At 39.3% G+C, this 17107-nt stretch overlaps 1 protein-coding gene across 2 annotated transcripts in view; it reads left to right on the forward strand.

Annotated features, from left to right (window-relative positions):
• Positions 1–17107, forward strand: part of CCNY (cyclin Y) — a 220788-nt gene that overhangs the window by 191028 nt on the left and 12653 nt on the right. The window lies entirely within an intron of this gene.

Below are 17107 nucleotides of genomic sequence, written 5' to 3' on the forward strand. Positions count from 1 at the left end.
CCCTTATGTGACCTATAGCAGGATTAGGCCACCTCTCATTCCGACTCCGCTGCCTCTCTTCCTCCACATACCACTACCTGCCTTGGGACTTTGGCACTTGACACCACTGCCTGGAATCCTCTTTCCCAGATAGGCGTGTGGCGCCACCCTGCCTTCCTTCAAGCCTTGCTCATAGGGCACGTCCATGGGGCCATCGTACTTTGAATTGTAACCTCCCTCCTCCCCCACATTCCCTTCTCATCATTTCCTGCTTTGTTTTTCTTCATAGCACTTATCACCAATTAATGTTCTTTAGGTTTTACTCATTTATCTTATTTTGTTTATAAGTTCCATGATTAAGAGGTTTTTAAAAAATCTTTTTGTCTTTCTTGTTCACTGCAATGTGACCAACATCAGAACACAGCCGGGTACCTAATAAATATTAAATGTCAAAGTAAGTGTAGTAAGAACTGCTTACTGCTGAAGTAAACGAAAGTGGTGTTGATGTGCTTTGCACTTTGCCTGAAACATAGGGAGCATTCAGGAGCTATTTGCTATAGTCTTCCCCTATCCCGGGAGTTTTATAAAACTTTAAACTCCTATTCTGCTATTCTATTTAAGGTATTAAGGTAAGCTTTCTGAAGGGAGGGTGGCGAAGTCATTAGCTTGGGGACATTGCTCAGCTGAGCCCCTGACTGAGTGTCGCCCAGAAGGTTGGTTCTATCTGATGGTGATGGGAGGGAGAAAGGAAGTCAGTAGCTGATAGAGAGCAGTCAGGCATAAAGAAAGGGGGAGTTGAGAAGAAATGGGGGTGGCAACTAATGGAACTAACCAGACAGAAGATGTATTACCTTTTTATTAATTCCTTATTTTTTGTAGCTTTATTGAGATATCTAGTTCAACTTACCATAAAATCCCCTTATTTAAAGTGAGCACTTCAGTGATTTTTTTGTATCTTGTACGACCATCACCACAACCTAATTTCAGAATATTTTCATCATCCCATAAAGAAACCCTTTACCCTTTATCAGCCACTCTCCATCCCCAGTCCCCACCCTAGGCCCAAATAAACCCACTAATCTATTTTCTTTCTCAAGGGATTTGCCTATTCTAGACATTTCGTAGAACAGATTCATATACTATGTGGTCTTTTGTGACTGGCTTTTCATTTACTGTAATGTTTTCAAACAGCATCCATTTTGTGACATGTAGAGTGTTTCATTCTTTTTTATTGCCAAATAATGTTCCATTTTGTTTATTCATTCATCAGTTGATGGACATATGAGTTTCTATTTTTTAGCTATTATGAATAACGCTGCTGTGAACATTTGTATACATGTTTTTGAGTTAGACATATATTTTCATTTCATTTCTCTTGCTATATACCTAAGAATGGAATTGCTGGGTCATATGGTAACTCTTTAATTTTTTGAGGAATAGTCTGTTTTCCAGTATGGTTGCACCATTTTACATTCCCATTGGCAGTTCCCTAATAGGAGGGTTCCAGTTTTTTCACATGTAATGTTCCTTGCCAACCCTTGTTGTCTTTTTTGATTTTAGCCACTTTTAGAAGTGTTATCTCATTCTAGTTTTGATTTGCATTTCCCTAATGATTAATAATGTTGAACATCTTTTCATGTGTTTACTGGTCATTTGTATATCTTCTTTGGAGAAATGGGTCTATTCAAATTCTTTGCCCATTTTTAAATTGGGTTGTCTTTTTATTATTGAATTATAAGAGTTCTTTATATGTTCTGGCTTAAAAGTCCCTTGTCAGGTAATGATTCACAAGTATTTTCTCCTATTCTCTGTGTTGTCATTTTACTTTCTTAATAGTATCATTTACAATATTGGTTTTCATTTTCATAAAGCCCAATCTATATATATTTTTTCTTTTGTTTCTTGTGCTTTTGGTGTTGTATCTAAGAAACCATTGAATAACTCAAGGTGATGTTGATTTACTCCTATGTTTTCTTTTAGGAGTTATGTAATTTTCGGTCTTACATTTAGGTATATGATCCATTTGGAACTCATTTTTGTGAGGTAGGGGTCCAGATTTATTCTTTTGCACGTGGATATCCAGTTGTTGCAGTGCCATTTGTTGAAGAGACTGTCCTTTTTTCATTGAATTGTTTCATAACTCTTGTCAAAAATCAATTGACCATAAATGGACAGGTTTATTTCTGGACTTTCAGTTTTATGCCATTGATCTGTTTGTATTTCCTTATGTCCACAACCACACTGTCTTGATTACCATAGCTTTGTAGCCGAAGTTAGAAAGTATAACTCTTGGGACACCTGGGTGGCTCAGTCGGTTAAGCGTCCGACTCTTGATTTTGGCTCAGGTCTTGAGGTTGGGCTCTGCGCTGGGCATGGAGCCTGCTTAAGATTCTCTCTCTCCCTCTGCCCCTCCCCCCACTCTCGCACTCTCTCTTAAAGAAAAAAAAAGAAAGTATGACTCTGACTCTTCCAACTATGTTATTCTTCAAGATTTTTTTTAGCTATTCTGTGACCCTTACGTTTTCCATTTTAAAATTAGCTTGCTAGTTTCTGCAAAACAAACAGAAACAAAACCAGCTAGGATTTTGACAGGAACTGCATCAAATATGTAGATCAATTTGGGGACTATTTTAGTCTTAACACTAGTACGTCTTCTAGTCCGGGAACGTGGGATGTCTTTCCTTTTAGATTTTCTTCTTTTTCTTTCAGCAGTTTTATAGTTTTCAGTGCACAAGTCTTGCACTTACTTTATTAAATTTATTCCTAGGTATTCTGTTTCATTCAACAGTAAGTGGAGTTGTTTTCTTAATTTTCATTTTGAGATTGTTTATTGCTAGTGTATAGGAATATAATTTATTTTTGTAGATTCATCTTGTATCCTTCCACATTGCTGAACTCATTTTAGTTCTAATAGTATTTTACTAGATTCCTTAGAATTTTATATATGCAAGATCATGTCATCTGCAAATAGACATAGTTTTACTTCTCCCTTTCTAAGCTGGATGCTTTTTATTGGTTTTCCTGGCATATTTGTCTTAGCTAGACCTCTAGCACAGTGTTGAATAGAAGTGGTGAGAGTGCACATCCTTGTTTTGTTCATGATCTTATAGGGAAAGCTTTCGGTCTTTTTCTCTTAGATGTGTTAGCTGTGGGTTTTTCATAGATGCCTCTGTCAAATTGAGGAAGTTCGCTTCTATTCCTAATTTGTGGAGTTTTTTTTTTTTTTTTTTTGTAAGAGTATTGGATTCTGTCAAATGCTTTTCCTACACGTATTGAGATTGATCATGTGGTTTTTCCTTTACTTTATGGATATGTTAAAATCAACCTTGCATTCCTGGGATAAATTATCCCACATGGTTGTGATATATAATTATTTTTATATGTTGCTGGATTTGGTTTGCTAGTATTTTGTTGAGAATTGTTGCATCTATATTTGTAGGGGCTATTGTTCTTTGATTTTCTTGTGATCTCTTTGGTTTTGGAATCAGCATAATGCTGACCTTATGACTTAGGAACCATTCCTTCCCCTTCTGTTTTTCTGAAGAGTTTGAGGATTGGTGTTCATTCTTATTTAAATGTTTGGTAGAATTCACCACTGAAGCCATCTTGGTCAGGATTTTTCCTTGTTGGAAGTTTTTATATTATAAATTCTACCTCTTTCCTTACTATAGGTCTATTCCGGTTATCTATTTCTTCTTCAGTTGGTTTGTGTCATTTAGTAATTTGTCCATTTCTTTTTTTTTTTTTTAATTTTATTTATTTTTGAGAGAGAGAGAATGAGAGGGGTGAGGGTCCGAGGGAGAAGCAGACTCCCTGCTGAGCAGGGAGCCCGATGCGGGACTCGATCCCGGGACTCCAGGATCATGACCTGAGCCGAAGGCAGTCGCTTAACCAACTGAGCCACCCAGGCGCCCAGTAATTTGTCCATTTCATCTAAGTTATCCAATTTGTTGGATAATAGTTGTTTATAGTATTCCCTTACAATTTTTTTTTTTTTTAATTTCTGTAAAGTCTATTGTAATGTCTCCTTTCTCCTCCTGCTTTTACTAATTTTAGTCTTCTTTCTTTTTTTCTTGGTTGGTCTGGCTAAAGGTTTATCAATTTTAGTGATCTTTCTAAAGAACCAACATTCAGTTTATTGATTTTCTGTTTTTCTGTTCTCTGTTTCATTTGTTTCCACTCTAATCTTTATTAATTCCTTCCTCCTGCTTTTTTTAGGTTTAGTTTGCTCTTCTTTTTCTTCTGGTTACTTACAGATATCGTTTAGGAAAATCAATTGTATATTGTTTTACTTGGTAGAGAATTAAAATACCCAAGTGGGAGTTAACTAAAGAAATTATAGCTTAAGGTGGAAGGTTAGGTTATTGATTTGAGATTATCCTTTTTTAATATAGGAATTTAATAAATTTCCCTCTAAGCTTTAGCTATGTTGCATAAATTTTGCTAAGTTGTGTTTTCATTTTTATAGAGATATTTTCTTGAGTAAGCTTTTAATTTTAGATGTATAGGAAAATTGTGAAGGTAGTACAGAGTTCCCATATACCTCACACCCAGTTTATTACTAACATCTATAATATTATATAACATCTATAATGTTATTATTGGCCTCTTATATTTGTATATTTGTTACAATTAAAGAACCGATACTGAGATATTATTAACTAAAGTTCATGCTTTATTCAGATTCCTTAGTTTTTACCCATTGTCCCTTCTCTTTCCCAGGATCCCATCCAGGATACCACATTACATTTAGTTGTCATATCTCCTTAGCCTCCTCTTGTCTGTAATTGTTTCTCAGACTTTCCTTATTTTTTTTGTTTTTTTAAGTTTTTATTTTAATTCCAATTAGTTAATTTACAGTGTTATATTAGTTTCAGGTGTACAATATAGTGATTCAGCAATTCCATACATCAGGCCTGTGCTTATCACAAGTGCACACCTTAATCCCTATCACCTATTTAACTCATCCCCCTGCCACCCTCCCCTCTGGTAACCATCAGTTTGTTCTCTATAATTAAGAATTTGTTTCTTGGTTTGTCTCTCTCTGTTTTTCTTTTTTCCCTTTGCTCGTTTGTTTTGTTTCTTAAATTGCACATAGGAGTGAAATCATATGGTATTTGTCTTTCTCTGACTTATTTCGCTTAGCATTATACTCTCAAGCTCCATCCATGTTGTTACAAATGGCAAGATTTCATTCTTTTTTTATAGCTGAATAATACTCCATTATATGTGTGTGTGTTTGTGTATATGTATACCACATCTTCTTTATTCATTCATCAATCAATGGACACTTAGGCTGCTTCCATAATTTGGTTATTATAAATAATGCTACAGTAAACATTGTGGTGCATGTATCCCTTTGAATTAGTATTTTCATGTTCTTTGGCTAACTACCCAGTAGTGTGATTGCAGGATCATATAGAGTATTTCAATTTTTAACTTTTTGAGGATCCTCCATACTGTTTTCCACATTAGCTGTACCAGTTTGCATTCCCACCAACAGTGCACAAGTGTTCTTTTTTCTTCACATCCTCGCCAACACCTGTTGTGTCTTGTATTGTTGATTTTAGCCATTCTTACAAGTTTAAGGTGGTGCCTCATTGTGGTTTTGATTTGCATTTCCCTAATGGTAGGTGATGATGAGCATCTTTTCATGTGTCTGTTGGCCATCTCTATGTCTACTTTGGGGAAATGTCTGTTCATGTCTTCTGCCCAGTTTTTAATTGGAATATTTGTTTTTTGGGTATTGAGTTTTTTAAGTTCTTTATATATTTTGGATACTAACCCTTTATTGGATATGCCATTTGCATATATTTTCTCCCATTGTGTAGGTTGCCTTTTAGTTTCATTGATTGTTTCTCTTGCGTGCAGAAGCTTTTTATTTTGACGTAGTCCCAAGAGTTTATTTTTGCTTTTGTTTTCCTTGCCTCAGGAGGCACATCTAAAACAAAAACTTGCTATGCCTGACATCAAAGAAGATACTGTCTGTGTTGTCTTGCATGGTTTTTATGGTTCCATGTCTCACATTTTGGTATTTAGTCCATTTTGAATTTATTTTTGTGTATGGTATAAGAAAGTGGTCCGTTTCGTTCTTTTGCATCTGGCTGTCCAGTTTTCCCAGCACCATTTGTTGAAGAGACTTTTTTCCATTGGATATTCTTTCCTGCTTTGTTGAAGATTAATTTACCATATAATTGTGGGTTTATTCTGGGTTTTCTGTTTTGTTCTGTTGATCTATGTGTCTATTTCTTGCCAGTACCATACTGTTTTGATTGCTACAGCTTTGTAATACAGCTTGAAGTCTGGAATTGGGATGCTTCCAGCTTTGCTTTTCTGTTTCAAGATTACTTTGGCTATTTGTCTTTTGTGGTTCCATACAAATTTTAAGATTATTTGTTCTAGTTGTGTGAAAAATGCTATTAGTATTTTGATAGGGATTGCATTAAATGTGTAAATTACTTTGGGTAGTATAGGCATTTTAACAATATTTGTTCTTCCAACCCGTGAGCATGAAATGTCTTTCCATTTCTTGGTGTCATTTTCAATTTCTTTTATCAATGTTTTATAGTTTTCGGAGTACAGGTCTTTCACCTTTTTGGGTAGATTTATTCCTATGTATCTTACTATTTTTGGTACACTTGTAAATGGGGTTGTTTGCTTTCTGCTGCTTCCTAATTGGTGTATAGAAATGCAAGATTTCTGTACATTGATTTTTGTACCCTGTGACTTTACTGAATTTGAATATATCAATTCTAGCAGTTTTTTGGTGGAGTCTTTCAGGTTTTCTGTATATTGTATCATGTCATGTCACCTGCAAATAGTGAAAGTTTTACTTATTCCTTACTGATTTGGATGCCTTTTATTTCTTTTTGTTGTCTGATTGCTGTGTCTAAGACTTCCAGTACTATGTAGAATAAAAGTGAGAATGTACATCCTTGTCTTATTCCTGACCTTAGGGGAAAAGATGAGGATGATATTAGTTGTGGGTTTTTCACATAAAGGCTTTATTGTGTTGAGGTGTGTTTCTTCTAAACCTACTTTGTTGGGGCGCCTGGGTGGCACAGTCGGTTAAGCGTCTGCCTTCAGCTCAGGTCATGATCCCAGGGTCCTGGGATCAAGCCCTGCATCGGGATCCCTGCTCAGTGGGGAGCCTGCTTCTCCCTCTCCCGCTCCCCCTGCTTGTGCACTTGAGCGCGCGCTCTCTCTCTCTGTCGAATAAATAAAATCTTTAAAAAAAAAACAACCTACTTTGTTGAGGATTTTTATCATGAATGGATGTTGTACTTTGTCAAATGCCTTCTCTGTGTCTATTGAAATGATCATATGATTTTTATTCTTTCTTTTATTGATGTGATGTATTGCATTGATTGATTTGCAAATATTGAACTACCCTTGCATCCCAAATTGCACTTGATCGTGGTAAATGATTTTTTTAATGTATCATTGGATTTAGTTTGCTAATATTTTGTTGAGGATTCTGTATTCCTCTATGTTCATCAGAGATAATTGGCTTATAGTTCTCCTTTTTTGTGTTGTCTTCATCTGGTTTTGGTTATCAGGGTAATGTTGGCCTCAGAATCTTTCCTTCTTCTTCTCTTTTTTTTTGGAATAGTTTGAGAAAAAGAATTTACCTGTGAAGCGATCTGGTCCTGGACTTTTGTTTCTTGGGTTTTTTGATTACTGATTCAATTTCATTGCTGGCAATTAGTCTGTTCAAATTTTCTACTCCTGATTCAGTTTTGGGAGGTTATAAGTTTCTAGGAATTTATCCATTTCTTCTACATTGTCCAGTTTGTTTGCTTATAATATTTCATAATACTCTTTTATAATCCTTTATTTTTTGTGGTGTTGGTTATTGTTTCTCTTCTTTCATTTCTGAATTTGTTTGAGTCCTCTCTCTCTGTCTCTCTCTTTTTTCTTTTTTTTGTGAGGCTGGCTAAAGGTATTTCAATTTTGTTGATCTTTTCAAAGAACCAGCTCCTGAGTTCATTTATCTGTTCTATTGTTTTTTAGTATCTGTTTTGTTTATTTCTGCTCTAATCTTTATTATTTGGTTCTTTATATTTTGGGTGGGTTTTGTTTGAGCTTGTTTTTCTAGCTCCTTCGGGTGTAAGGTTAGGTTGTTTATTTGAGAGTTTTCTTGCTTCTTGAGGTAGGCCTGTATTGCTATAAACTTCCCTCTTTCCTCTTTTGCTGCATCCTAAATATTTTGGACCATTGTGTTTTCAAATTCATTTGTCTTCATTATTTTTTGATTTCCTTTTTGATTTCTTGGTTGACCCATTCATTGTTTAGTAGAATGTTATTTAACCTCCATGTATTTGTGTTGTTTCTAGATTTTTTTCTTATTGTTGATTTCTAGTTTCATAGCATGTGCTAAGAAAAGATGCATGTATGACTTCTTTTTGAATTTGTTGATACTTGTTTTGTGGCCTAATGTATGACTTATTCAGGCGAATATTTCATGTGCACTTATAAAGAATGTGTATTCTGCTGTTTTAGGGTGGAATGTTCTAAATATAACTGTTAGATCCATCTCGTCCAGCGTGTCATTCAAAGCCACTATTTCCTTATTGATTTTTCGTGGGATGATTTACCAATTGCTGTGAATGGGGTATTAAAGTCCCCTACTATTATTGTATTACCATTAATTACTTCCTTTATGTTTGTTATTAATTGCTTTATGTATTTGGGTGCTCCCGTGTAAGGTGCATAAATATTTACAATTGTTAATATTTTCTTGTTGGACTTTTCCCTTTATAATTATATAGTGTCCTTCTTGTCTGTTGTTACAGTCTTTGTTTTAAAGTCCATTTTGTCCGATGTGAGTACTGCTACCCCAGCTTTCTTTTCACTTCCATTTGCATGATAAATACTTTTCCATCCCTTTACGTTCAATTTTCGTATGTCTTTAGGTCTGAGATGAGTTTCTTGTAGGCAGCATGTATGGGTCTTACTTTTTTTATCCATTCTATCACCCTGTATCTTTTGATTGGAGTGTTTAGGTCATTTACATTCAAAGTAATTATTGATAGTTAGGTACTTATTGCCATTTTCTTACTTGTTTTATGGCTGTTTTTGTAGTTCTTCCCTGTTCCTTCTCTTGCTCTCTTTGCTCACTTTTTGTGGCTTTCTTTAGTGATATCCTTGGATTCCTTTCTTTTTATTTTTTTACATGTCTATTACTGGTTTTTGATTTGTGGTTACCATTAGATTTGTATATAACATCTTCTGCATATAGCAGTCTGTATAAAATTGATCATCACTTAAGCTTGAACCTGTTGGGGTTAATGTAGAGCATGAAGTCATCCATAATACCTGGCTTGCTAAAATATAACATGGAAGCCGCTGGGGGCAATGGAAAGTTTCGGAGAAGGGCATAGGCCTTTGGAATGCCGAGGCATGCATGACCACTCTGCTGTAGGAATGCCGCAGGGAGTTGCCGTCCCGAAGCTTTCTTAGCCCAAACAGCCGCCCTGTGATCTAAGAGATGTATTTATCGTCCCTTTAGGCTATGTTTAGCAGAACTCGTAGAACACGCAGATAAGCATATCGTATCTTTCCCGCAAACAGATCCTCCTAGTTTCAGTAAGACCCCTTGTCACACATCACGTGCTTGAGAAACAGTGATAAGGATTTGTGATTATCCTGAAGGACCAATAAAAGCCGGAGCAAAGAAGGGCAAAGGATCTTTGTCTCTGAGCGTTCACCCCCTTGCTTTCTCCTCTCTTTCACAGCAAGGTTTGGAGTAATCTTTCATCCATTGGTACAGGGATTGCTGGCCATTCCTGGCAAGTGGTGACCCTGACGTGATTGTTGGGGTTAATGTTAGAGCATGAAATCATCCATAATATCTAGCTTGCTAAAATGTAACACAGAGCCTGCTGGGGGCAGTGGAAGGTTTCATGCCCTGCATAACCCTAACATGAACCCATTCTTTACTCTTCTCCCTGTTACGTTTTAGGTATATGGTGTCATGCTTTACTTCCTTTTATTCTGTGAATCCCTTGACTGATTTTTATAGATATACTTAATTTTACTGCTTTTTGTGCTTCCTACTTTTTTTACTTTTGCTTATGGTCTTTCTTTTCCACTCAATGAATCCCCTTGAACATTTCTTGTAGGGCTATTTAGTGGTCATGAATTCCTTTAACTTTTGTCTGTCTAGGAAACTTTTTTTTTTTCTTTTAAGATTTTATTTATTTATTTGACAGAGAGAGACACAGCGAGAGAGGGAACACAAGCAGGGGGAGTGGGAGAGGGAGAAGCAGGCTTCCTGCTGAGCAGGGAGCCTGATGTGGGGCTCGATCCCAGGACCCTGGGATCATGACCTGAGCTGAAGAAAGGCAGACGCCTAACCACTGAGCCACCCAGGCACCCCTGTCTAGGAAACTCTTTATTGCTCCTTTTTTTTTAATTTATTTTTTTTTTATTTTATTATGTTAATCACTTTATCTCTCCTTCTGTTCTGAATGATAGTCTTGCTGGATAGAGTATTCTTGGCTGCAGGTTGTTTCCTTTCAGCTCTTTGAGTATATCATGCTACCGTCTTCTGGCCTACAAAGTTTCTGCTGAAAAATCCGCTGATAACTAGATTACAGGGTTTCCCTTTTGTATGCAGCTGTCTTCTTTTCTCTTGCTGCTTTTCACATTCTTTCTTTATCACCACTTTCTGCCATTTTAATTATTGGGTGTCTTGATGTGGATCTCTTTGGGTTGATTTTGCTGGGGGCTCTCTGTGTCTCCTGGATCTGGATTTCTGTTTCCTTCCCCAGATTCAGGAAGTTTTCAGCTTCAAATAAATCTTCTGCCTTCTTTTCCCTCACTCATCTCCTTGTGGGATCTCTATAATGTGAATGTCATTACGCTTGATGTTGTCCCTGAATTCCCCATATATATTTTCATTTGTTATTATTTTTTTCTCTCCTATTCAGCTCCATTACTTTCCATTACTCTGTCCTCCAGATGCTGATCAGTTCTGCTTCCTCTAGTCTACTGTTTATCTAGTGTATTTTTAATTTCAGATACTGAGGTTTTCATCTCTGATTGGTTCTTTTTTATGTTTTCTATCTCTTTGTTGAGGGTCTCACTGAAGTCCTGTACCCTTTTCTCAAGTCCAGTGAGTATCTTTATGACCATTACTTTGAATTCTCTATTATGCATATTACCTCTGTTTTATTTAGGTCTCTTGTTGTGATTTTTTTCCTGTTCTTTCATTTGGGGCATATTCCTCCATCTCCTCATTTTGTCTCTCTGTGTCTGTTTCTCTGTTTTTGGAAAGTCACCTACGTCTCCTGCTGTTGAAAGTCGTGGCCTAGTGAAGAAGAGGTCCTGTAGTGCCCTTCAGTGCAGTGACCCCTGTTCACCAGAATCTGGTGCTTCAGGGGGGTCTCCCGGGTGTGCTGTGTGTACCCTGCCGTTGTGGCTGAGCCCCTTTTGCTTTTAGTCCAGTCGCCTGCAGTGGCTCACTTTGCCTGTTTTGGGAAGGTCTGGTCCCTGTGTAGGCCAGTCTGGGACTGCCTTGGGCTTGAGTTGAGTGAGACCAGGCATTTGCCAGAGCTGGAGTAGCACCCAGTGGCAGATGCTTTCCCTGTTTTGTCCCCTGAGAAGTGTTGGTTGTGGGGGGTGGGGGGTGAGAGAGGTGCTGCAGTCATACCAGATGTCTGCCCTTAGTCCACTGCTGGGGCCACAGTTGGACTGGTGTGTGAGGTTATCTTCCCTGTCCCTGGGGTAGGAGTCACTCTGGGATTGTGCTAGCCCCTGTTGGGACTGCCAGGGCTTGTAGCACCACATTGGATGGGCTCTGACCAAAAATATTGGAGGAAACAGGACCATAGGAGAACGTGGGTGCAGGTGGGCAGTGTTAGCAAGGTTTGTGCTGGTCTAAGGTAGGGGACCTTAGCCTTGGGGACTGAGGCCTGCAGATCCAGACTTCAGATCTGCAGAAATACCTGGGTCCAGGACACACAGTGTTAGCAAGGTTTGCTTGGGCTTCCTGTGGGAGGGCACCTAGAGCAGAGGCCTGGCGGGAGGGGGCATGTCCACAGGAGAATGTGGGGGTGTGGGACATGCTGTTAAGCAAGTTAGGTGGAGAATGTTTGCACTGTGCTGGTTCCAGCACGTGTCCTTGTGTTTAGGCTAAGGGGCAGGGGAGGGAAACGGCCCCAGCCAGCTCCTTTGTTCCTGGAGAAGTCTCCCAGGGGTTTCTGCCCCTCCAGACATGCTTGCAGTTAGTAAGCAAATCTTCCTCCCTTATACCTCACGCATTTTTCAAACTGCTGTTTCTAAGCTGTATTTCTGCGGGGCTGTTTATTGTATTGTCTGTTCAAGAGCAGGGACTCAGTTTCCTTTTACCCTGCCTGCTCTCCCAGAGCTGAGACCACTGATTTTTAAAGTGCTAGTTGTTAAGCCCCACAAGTTGTAAGAACTTGCAAAATTTGGCCCCTCTGGTTTCCAAAGCCCAGTGTTGCCAGGATTTGTCTTCCCCGTGAAGGTTTCCCCTGCAGGCTCCCTGGTGTGAGGGTCTGTTTCTCTCCCCTCTCCATGCCCGCATGTCCCTCCCTCCTGGGGACAGTCACTGTGAGTCCATTTGGCTCCCAGCCACATCTCTGCGCTTGCTACCCTCTTCATTGTGTCCTCTTCTCTACATTTAGCTGTGGAGAGTTTGTTCTGCCAGTCTTCAGGTTGTTTTCTGGGTTATTTACACTGATGTAGGTGTTACCTAGTTATATCCATGGGAGGAGGTGAGCTTCGGGTCCTCCTACACCACCGTCTTCCCTGGTAGTCCTAGATAAGCTCTCTCAAATCGGTTTGGAATAATTTCAGTATCATCAAGATTTTGGTATATATCCTTGATTCCATGAGTTTGCATTTTATTCCTCCCCCATGCCTTTGAACAGTTTTGTTACATGCAGTCAGCTGAATGCTCTTTGTAACTCTGTAATTGCTCACTGACCTGTATTTTCTAGAGACTCCTTAGGATAGTCCTTCTCATGAATTTAAATCTGAAAATTTAATTGAGCAAGCTTGTCCTATTAGCAATGAATGGTCTAGGAATATTGTTTAGGAAAAATCAATTATTATTTTACTTGGCAGAGAATTAAAATATCCAACTGGGAGTTTACTAAAGAAATTGCAGCTGACCCTTGAATATGGCCTTACTGACAAGTTCTGCTAAATTACATGCTATTAAGTGGAGGTTATTATGAATGCCTCATCCCCCAGCATAACAGCTGCCTTCCCTTGGTAAGGGGCGTACTGTAATACCTAATTCCTTTACTTAGCCTTAGTGGAATATCAGACATGGAATGATAATTTTGGGTTCTTTTTTTAGTATTAAATATTATTGTAAATATCATTAACATGCTTATTAATAAGTCTACCAACTATGATATAAAGTAAGTAAGAAGTAAATTGAGTAGCCACCCATTTGCACTGAGCCAGTGAGAGTCTATTTCAGTGGGGAGCTTGGAGAGATTTGCATACCTTGTCTGTGTAAGGGGTGAACATTGTTTCACAACCTTCTTTGTCTCATGCTTTAAAAATCTGGAGACTTAGTTAGGTCCAGTCTTCGTTTTCTGCCCTTAGTTCAGTTTTATTGTATATTTTGTGATTCTTTTTTTCTGTTTTAATTTTTTTGAGTGTAGTTGACACACAGTGTTACATTTGTTTCATGTGTACAGCATAGTGATTTGACAAGTTCATACTTTATGTGGTGCTCACCACAAGTGTAGCCCTTCTTGATGGAGAATGAGAAGAGTTAGTTGTCAGCCTTTGTCAAAGATGCAGTCTGGGGTCCCCAGGACAGAGTCTGGCTGAAATTCCGCTTGACCTGGCCTGGATTTTTACCTGAAGAATGACAGTTTTCACACAAATGAAAGTCATGATCTAAAACATTAGCTCACTCTTTTTGCTCATTTAATATAATAAATGCCATTGAAAAGATCATGGAGCTCTAGTCAGTGACCTACTTTTTCTCGCCAGTAGGTGTCACAACCAAATGCTGTTATGTTACTGCTCACTGAGAGAGGTTTGGAAACTCCCGCAACGGTGCCATAAAGCAGTGATAAAGCAGTGAGAATGCCACGCTGTGTGACTTCCTGGGGCTTATTGGAAGGTCTTTTTGACTGTCTGCGCTTGGCACAGCAGAGTGACTCTGTCCTCTGAACTTCCTCGTCCACCACTGTACCTGGCCCACAAACCATGGGCTCCGTTTCGCCTTTAAATCCACTCTGCCTTTGTCAATGCAGTTCCCTTTCCTGGATGCCATTCTTTGTGGCCATGTTCTTACCTAAATTCCTTACACGAAAATGTACCCTCCCGTTGCTGTATTCCAGAGCCAGGGCTCCTACGTGGATGGTGTGTCCGTGAATGAAGCAGCCTGAGGTCACACCCTCTGCTAGCATTGTGCTAGATGCTGGGCACACAAGTGGGAATGAGACATGGCCCTTGTCCTCAGGGAGCTTAGGGTTTACTAGGTGGAGAGCCTGATAAGGCTCTCTCACCCTTTCCCTCTCTCTTCCTACTCTCCCTCCTAAGTACCTCACCCCCCTGGCCTCCTTGCCCCTCTCCACCCACACAGTCACTGCCTGAAGTGTTTTTACATCTTTAATTTTATTTTTTGCTGTGAAAGAGACCATTTCAATTTCCTTCTTATATGCCCTGTATAATATTGTAAGCCTAATTCAGGTACTTAAAAACACCTCCATTTGCCTTGGAGCTTCTTCTCCAGAGTATTACACATCTTTTTTTTTTTTTTTTTAAAGATTTTTTAAAATTTCTTTATCTGACAGAGAGATAGCACAAGTAGGCAGAGTGGCAGGCAGAGGGTAAGGGAGAAGCAGGCTTCCCGCCGAGCAGGGAGCCCCATGTGGGGCTCGATCCCAGGACTCTGGGATCATGACCTGAGCCGAAGGCAGCCGCTTAACCGACTGAGCCACCCAGGCGCCCCGAGTATTACACATCTTAAGAGCAGAACACACCAGATATTATTCCTCCCTCTCCTTTGCTGCCCCTTTACCCTCTCTCCAGATGTTAAAACAGGAGGGGCTCTTAAGGCCCCGGCCCCTCCTTTTCTCTCTCCCTAAGCTGTCATCCCAAGACCTGGGATGTGCCGCAGACACTCAAATTTCTATCTGAGGGCTCTTTTCTTCGAGCTTCACAAGGGTGTGTGTACCGCCTACATGGGTGACGTCTTCTGGGATGTCTCAGACATACAGCGTCCACCTGTAACTGTCTTTCCCCCAGCAGGGCTCCCTGTCTCAGGTGTCGCCCATCCAGCTATATGAGCTGGAAGCCTTGGGGTCTCCTGCAGCAGCCCACCTTCTTGGTTGTTGGGGTCCCTGGACTCTAGGTCGGTCTGATAGGACTGTCAGTCTCTCCTGTCATGTCCCCAGTTCAGACCCTGATCTTGCTTATCCCAACTGCTGCATCGTCTCCTCTGCCCATCAGCTGTGCTCCTTTCTAGCCCATTTTCCACGGTGTGGCCAGAGCCGTCAGTGCTGCTGTCCTGTGTCTCCAGCGATGGGCACCGTGCTTGGCACATAGTTACTGCTCTGTTACACAGGGACCCATGGCTTAAGTTTGAGGGCTTCACACCGCCTCTCGCGTATCTGTTCTCATCTTGTGGGCTCTGTGTTGTGTAATTCTTAGTCTGCTTCTGGCATTATCCTGTGCTTCTGTTGACGGATTCGTGTCATTTAACAAACTTCTCCCAATCAACCAGTTAGTTGCCCTGTTTCTCAAGAATTTCCCAAAGTGCAGTCTCCTCCCCAGAGCCCTAATGATGTAACAGGTGTGGACTTTCCCATCTCATTTATGAGTATTGATATTTAACTGATAATTATCTTTATTTGTGTATTTGTGTTAACATTTTTTCCCACACATGCCTTTTTAAGATTTTTTTTTTTTAATTTTAGAAAGAGAGACAGCGAGTGAGTGAGCAAGTGCAAGAGAGGAGACGGGAGGACGGGGAGGGAGAGGGACAAGCAGACTCCATGCTGAGCATGGAGCCTGACGTGGGGCTCGATCCCACGACCTCAAGATCACAACATGAACCGAAACCAAGAATCGGACACTCAGCAGACTGAGCCAACCAGACACGCCCCTGCCCCCACCACCACATGCCTTTTTAAAAATTGCATGATATTTAAGACTTTATGGGCATTACAAACTATGAAAAATTTAATACTATATAGATTTCATCTGTTTTAGGAAGCAGGTTCTTAAAAGTTTATATATGATTCGTTTCGTTTGTTTCTTTCTGATACAGTAATTCCACTTTGTAAATGTGTTTGATAAACTATAGAAACAATAATTCCATGGTTCAGAGAAGTATAAAACATGCTGATAAACAGAAGGAAAACTTTAAAAGGAATTCTTACCTTGTGACCCAAAGTAAGCAAAGCACTTTGTGGGTATTTCTGATATCTGTCTTCAAGCTACATTATGGCAATTTATAAATCTTATGTTACTTGGTTTCATTTACCAACTTCAGCTAAAATTATTTCATTTAAAAATCGAATCAAAACCACAGTGAGATACCTACTTCACACTCATTAGGATGACTATTATTAAAAAAAAAAAAAAAAAAAAAAGAAAACAAAATAACTGGTGTTGGCGAGGATATGAAAAAATTGAAACCCCTGTGCATTGCTGGTGGGAATGTTAAGTGGCCTAGGTACTGTGGAAAAATAATATGGTGGTTCCTTAAAAAATTAAATATAGAATTATCATATCATCCAGCAGTTCTCCTTCTGGGTCCATACCCAAAAGAATCAAAAGTGGAGACTCAAACAGGTATTTGTATACCAGTGTTCACAGCAGCAACATTATTCACAATAACCAAAAGGAGGAAACAACTCAAATGTCCATCGATGGAAAAATGGGTAAACACAATGTGGTATGCAGTGGATTATTATTCAGCCTTAAAAAGGGAAGAAATTTTAACATATGCTACATACTTGGATGAACCTTGAGGACATGCTAAGAGAAAAAAGCCAGAACAAAAATGACAAACATTGAATGATTCCTAGAGTAGTCAAACTCATGGAGACAAAGTAGAATGGTTTTTGCCAAAGGTTGGGGGGAAGGGGAACAGGGAGTTGGTTAGTAGGAACAGAGTTTAGTT

Source organism: Halichoerus grypus, chromosome 6 (assembly GCF_964656455.1).
Source record: "Halichoerus grypus chromosome 6, mHalGry1.hap1.1, whole genome shotgun sequence".
In the NCBI taxonomy this organism is placed as follows: domain Eukaryota; kingdom Metazoa; phylum Chordata; class Mammalia; order Carnivora; family Phocidae; genus Halichoerus; species Halichoerus grypus.